Genomic DNA, 6,701 nt, shown 5'->3' on the forward strand with positions numbered 1-6,701 from the left:
GAGAGATTATACAATGGGATGCCAGATTCTAAAACGTATTGCAGGAGTATTGCTTGTCTAACCTCCCTCAGAAAATTGATGGCTGGCCTCTTTCTAAAAGTTTTCCATTCAGTCTATGGTAGGAACTTTTGCTCTGCAATATTACCATTCTAAAGATCTTTTCATGGAATTCACTAAAAACTTAGATTCATTGCTCAGGAATGAGTATAAAACCATTTAGTCTATAAGGCAAGAGAGATCTGCATTTGCTCCTGTTAGGTCGTAAAGCAATCTCCCCTCAGGTATTCCAATAGCTATAGCTGCATAAGAATGAGAATTTTGATATGTTCACAAAAATAAATCTTTGTAGCTTTTCCCAAGGTGGAAGACCAAGACCAGTCCCATGTTTCTTTGAAATTTGAAAACCAAATTCTAGCCTCTATTTAATCCAGAGCCTATGCTGTTCTGCCCGGCCCATCCATTTACTTATTTTTTACATTTATAGAGCACCTTTCCTCCAAAGCAACATCCTCGTCAGAGCTGGTTCTTGGAGGAACAATTGATCACAGGGATGTTGTGGAGCTGGCGGGGTAAGCAGTATATCCTTTGTTACTCAAAGCATGATTACTGTAGGAAATTTCTAAAATCTTGGAAAGAAGTGAAATTTTTCGAGTTCTTTATTATAACCTACTTGGAGCCCTAAACAATAATGCTTTTGTTATTAACTTGTAACAGTTCTGTAACAAATTAAAGTAGGAAAAGTTTCTTATTTGCCAATTTAAACAAGATAGGAGGAGTAAAAATAAAAACATCTCTGGGTTATCGGAATCAGATTTTGGCAGATTTGCAGACATTTTGATTTGTAGATCTATCTCAGTCTTTCCAAGCTGTGTCATACCTCCTTTTCCCAGCAAGGAGGAAGAAATATCAGGCAAAGTTCAGAACTTTTAAAACACATTGCAATTATTTTTGAGTTTGGGAACACAGTCTCCCTGACCCATATGATGACAGGAGATATTAGCACAGAGATGCAGACATTTCCATCTCTCCATTCTTGCCCTGAGAGCGCACTGCCACATTTTTTTCACAGCAGATAAACACAGAAGTGCTTTAAATTATTGCCAGAACAGGTTGAAGGGGCAGGTGAAGGAATATCATAGGTGAAAGAGCATTAAACCAAGAGTCAGGAAACTTGACATGTGACTCTGGATAACTTATTTGTTACTACTAGCCCTTAGTTTCCAAATTTATACAATAAAACGGAAATCCTAGATTAGCTCGTCAGTCATTTCCCCATGCAGCCTTCTAGGGAACTCCATTCTCAAAAATCCTGGTAAAGGTCAAGTATATGATAGAATCAAATCATGTCACCAAATTTTCATTTATCATTTGTAAGTGAAGTACAGTGAAACTTAGCCAACATTCAAAAAATATTTGTTGCATATATTGGATAACTACTATATGTCAGATGTTATGCTAGCTGACTCAAACATAAGTGTAAGAAAGAGACACAAGGGCCCCTCAGTGAAAGACCACTTATAATCCAGGGAGATAGAAATTAAATGAAAAGTAACCAAATTCTTAGTTGTAATTGTCATAAAAGCTATGAGAGCAACATAGGCTGTTACTGAGAGCTTAGGACAGAATTTGGCTATCTAAGCCAGGTACACGGTTTGCTGGCTTTTATTAAAATTTCTTTTAGATATTCTGAAAGAATATGAAGTGAAAAGCATATTTATCTCACATACTTGTTTTAGGAACAATCGGAGAATACAGGGCTACAGTTTATAAAGTACCCTTTATAGCACTGTTTACACCCTGAAGCAATGTATGCAAGCAGTAAATTATGTCCTAGTAAAAGCCCCCTGAAATCATGCTTTACCTCTATGTTACAAAACATGGAGCATTTCACCTGGTTCCTTGCTTTATTTTGGTGTCTTTTTTTTCCCTAGACTATATTTTCAAAGATACTGGAATAGTGAAAAGTCTTGGATGATAGAGATAGTGTTTCCTTCTGGAAAAGGTTTACTTACTTATAACCTTGGAAGATAATGGTAATATCTCCCCCTGAAGTAAAGACAGGCATGCTTACTGTCCATTATAATAAAGATCATGCCTTCCCACTCCCTGTAGAAAGGGGAGGCACATTTATTGCTCACTTAAAAAGATCTGAGTTCTCTGGGCTCAGGGTTCCTTCCCTGTGACACAGACTCCTGGTTCACAATCCTTTGTGAATCCAAATGTGCAGTTAACATTTGGCCCTTTTCCTGTCATGCTGTTGGAATTGGGTCTTGGAGAGCAACACAAAAATTGCTGATAATCTAGCTGCTGATGTCGCTCTGAGTAACAAACTGTCCTTTGTCTCATGTCTACCAGCAACATCCATGAAATTGTGACAAGCTAACATGGTGGTTTGCAAGTAAGGCATAATTTTAGACCCTTTGAAGTTTTTAATACTGGCTGATAAAGATGTAGGAACAAAAGTTTTTGTCATTTTGGCTCAGGATGGCAAATACTAAAGTATATACAGATCAAGTATTTGAGTCTTACTGAAACAACTATGACTTGGAAGAGGTCATGATTCTTGCTTTAAAAAGTACCTTTTGGAGGTGCCTGTGTGGCTCAGTCAGTTGAGTGTCCAAATCTTGACTTTTGTCCAGGTCATGATCCCAGAGATGTGTGATCAAACCCTGTGTCAGGGCTGAGCTCCAGGCTCTGCACAGAACCTGCTTGAGATTCTCATGCTCTCTCTCTCCTTCTGCCCCTCCCCACCTTGTGCATGCGTGCTAGCTCTCCCTCTAAAGAAATGTGGGTTTTTTTGCTTTTTTTGCAGAAGGGATTACCTATTTCAGTAATGAATTTACTAACTATGCTCAGTAGATACATATTCTGATTATACCATGCAAAGAATTTTACATACATAACTTCTTTCACTCTTGAGAGAAACCAATGAAGTAAGACACATCAAATCTCAGGCTTTAGACAGCCATAGCTACTGTCTCTTCTCATCTTGCTCTGGGCTTCTTGGTCCTTCCACAACTTTTTTCCACATGGTTACTCTAGTTCTTACCTTGTCCATGTGGAATAGCTTAGGGTCTGAGAGCAATGCAAGATTCCAGATAAAACTCCATGGCACTGTTTTCTTCTTCAGTGACTGGCATTCTGTGGATGGGCCCTCCTTGTCAGCATGCACAGACATGAGAAAGTCAACTCTCTGTGAGGATACACTTCGTTTAACTTTACCTCTGACCTTAATGAACTCAGGCCGAAACAAATCCATACCATCCCAGACAAACCAGAGTCCTTTTCCCAAAACTCATTATTTGTGGTTACAGTAGAGTAAAAGTATTTTTCTGAAGCCAAGTGTATTTTGGGGTCGGTTTCCTTGATTTTGAGTATAAATGTTAGTGCTAATATGTACTTTTGTATGCCTATCAATTGCCACAAACTGTGTTATGTGCAATACATAATCTCAGTTTTCATAATAACACAAAAGAAACTTGTTCCATCAGGATTAAGCAAATTGCAGTATAGTTAAGCAGTAGAATTTAGTCATTAAAAGCTTTGGTTCTGGAATCAGGCTGGATACAGATTTAAATTCTTGTTCTACCTTCTACTAGCTTTGATGACTCAATTGCTAAGCCTGTTTCCTACATGTGTAAGGAGAATAAGAATACCTATTTTATAAAAATATGGTGAGGATTTAGTAAGTATGCTTCCAGATGTGTTGAATAATGTTTTCTGAATAGTAATTGCCCAATAAATGGTTGCTGTTATTAATCCCAAGTTAAGGTTAAAAAGTGAGTCCATGACTACTGAGACTACCAGATAAAATACAGGACATGCAGTTAAACTGAACTTCAGGTAAAAAAAATAATAAAATAAAATAATTTCTTTAGTATGAGTAAATTGCAAATATTGAATGGGACATCCTAATGCTAACTCTGATAAAACTTACTGGTTTTCTTTGCCTCTGGTCCTGCTTTGGAAAGGCTCTCTGGGTTTTTCTGGCCTCGTTTCCCGGCTACAATTTTTACGGCCCTTTCTGCTTCTTTAGCTTGTGTATCTCCCAGACAACTCAAACTCACAGAGCCCTCCTTGTCACCCAGCAGGAGTGGGCTTTCTGGTTACGGGGTGGGGGGGGGGGAGGTATACTCAGTCCTCAGATGCTTGCACATCTTGTGGAAAACACAAGATGGAAGCTATTGAGCATCTTTTTCCTCTGGCTGATGCTTATGAGCACATAGTGCTTGTGGGCTTTGTCCTTGTGAAATTTCTCATGCATTCTTCATAATTGCAAATCTTGACAGGGCAACAATTCCAGCCTCCAGGGAGCTGGTGTCCTCAGGGTCCACCACAATCTTATTCGTCAACTGCTCTTGCTTGATTTTTAGCTGCTGCTTCTAGTTGGCCATTTCCAAAGACAAGAATCTTCTTACAGCATTATCAAACTTCTCAATTTCAGGAATGTTCTGGTAGTCTTTGAGCAGCATGGAAGGGGGAAGGTTATCTTCTTGGCCTGGTTGGGCTGGTTTCTGGGTGGCATATCTGTGAAGAGCCAGGAGGATGATGCCCCAAGGAGGAGAAGAAGGAAGGCTCCACTGGTGGGAGGGAGGCCTGGCACACGCTCTGCCTGGCAGCCCAAGGACTGGGACCTCAGCAACCCCAGGACTGGGTCTGAAGCAACCCCAGTACCTTACATGCCATCTTCTGTATGCTGACTTGTGACCCCACAGGGTCAGCACCAAGGCTGCCATCCCTTTTGCAGCATGGACTGGGTTCAAATTCCTTCTTCTTCTTCTTTTTTTTTTTTTTTTGATATTCCAATGTAGCTAGATACGTTATAGTTTTATTTCCTATATATGATCACCCTAGCTCAAGGTTAATTTGTCCCAAAGACCATACTCTGCCCATTGGCCCATTAAAGGAAAATTGGTTATTTCTATACTGCCAACACATTTTTATCATACGTTTCTATTTCCTTTGTTTCTCATTACTTTTTAACCGCTATTGGAAAGTAACTGAGAGAGGGAAGATGTGAAGAAATTAAAATCGCACAATATTGTTAGTATCCCTGGCAGAATTTAAGGAAATGGAAGAAGCTGAATTAAATGATACAAAAAAAAAATGTGAGGCACTAGCTTTACTTGGGAAGCTTGTCTTGAGTTCTCCACGTGGGGTTAGTTACCCCATCTGTGTGCCATACAGTACTCAGAAATGTTGCTATGTCACTTTATCACCAAGGTTCTCAAAGATGGGCTATCACCCATGGGCTATCACTCTTGGAGGGCTTGGTAAACCAGAGATTGCTGGGCCCCATTCTCAGGGATTCTGATTTAGTAGATCTGGGGCGGGCCTTGAAGAATCTGCATCTAACATGGTTCTGTGTGCTGTTGATCCCATTAGTCCAGGGGCCACACTCTGTGGACTTGGCTTCTACTCTGTCAGTTTACTCCTTTGACTACAATGGTGATATCTTTAATGAAGCTAGCATTGACTTCCCAAAATTCAATTTTCTGAAAGTCAATTCACCAAAGATCAGCTCACTAACTCATTGTGGATTTGTTCTCAGTATGTTTGTCTTTGCCCTGTCTCTGTTCTGCCCATGTTTCTGCCCTAGTGTAGGCCCTGAACAAAATATGGCTGTGGTGAACTCCTCTAGATTCTATGTTTGTCAGACAATCTCTGTGGCTGGCCCAGAGGTGGGCGCACAGGGTGGATAGGGCATATATCTACCACTAGATGTTAAATAATATGCACACACACACACACACACACACACACACACACACACACTTATTAAAAGGAAAACACATCCCATTATCTAAAGGACAGGTGCAAAAAGTAAGCACAAAAGTAAAATTTTTTTTTCATTTGGTGAAATAAGCTTTCGTTGATTTAGTCCCTTAGTGAATTGATAGGAGACTGTTATTGTTCCCATGTTGCCGTTAAACTGACTTTGATCTTTTCTTGGGGAAGAAATTGTCTTGTTTATAGAACCACAATACATTAAACAATATGTAACATTTATAAGTACTTAATTTTTTCTAATTATTGAATAAATGTGTTTATACAACTCAATTAGCCATGATATTCTTGAATCTTATGACTAATGAAGGAATATCGTTCAAATATCAGATTGGAAGAAAATTAGCAGTTTTTTTTTTTTCTGTAAGGTGAGCCAAAAAGTTACCGTTATTTGATTCAGTGTAATATTTCCAAATGAAAAGTGTGTTTCTCGGGAGTAGCTTTTGTTCTTTGAGACTATGATTCAGTAAATTCTAATTTTCTTCTGGCTACAATTCTTGTACAGATTTAAAGTGCAAGGATGTTAGAGAAGTTAGAAATGGTATTGGGGGGAAAAAAGTCAAAATCAGGTTGTCTACATTATTACTCTGCCTCTTGAAGCTACAGTAATGTGGGTTTTTTCTGCTGAGCTGGAAGACTTCTGGTTATAGTGTAAGATATGTCAAGGAGATGATGATGATCACAATTCATTTGAGGAGCTTAAATAACACACAGTTGAACATGTGGAAGACAGAACTGCTGTGTCTCGATGTGCCACAAATTAGGAATTTCCTTTATCTCTTTCCTACATAGTTTGGGAAGAAAGTATTATATGTTCTGGAAATCTTTCAAAAACTAATAACCTTCTCAAAGTCATCTTACATCATAGAATCTCATAATTGGAAGGGACTTGAAATATTACAGGGCTAAAATAC

At 38.9% G+C, this 6,701-nt stretch overlaps 1 pseudogene; it reads right to left on the reverse strand.

Moving 5' to 3' along the window:
- Positions 1-3,917: 3,917 nt before the first annotated feature.
- Positions 3,918-4,736, reverse strand: LOC125171749 (28S ribosomal protein S15, mitochondrial-like; annotated as a pseudogene).
- Between the last annotated feature and the right edge of the window lie 1,965 nt (positions 4,737-6,701).

The sequence above is a fragment of the Prionailurus viverrinus genome, chromosome C1 (genome assembly GCF_022837055.1).
Source record: "Prionailurus viverrinus isolate Anna chromosome C1, UM_Priviv_1.0, whole genome shotgun sequence".
Lineage (NCBI taxonomy): Eukaryota > Metazoa > Chordata > Mammalia > Carnivora > Felidae > Prionailurus > Prionailurus viverrinus.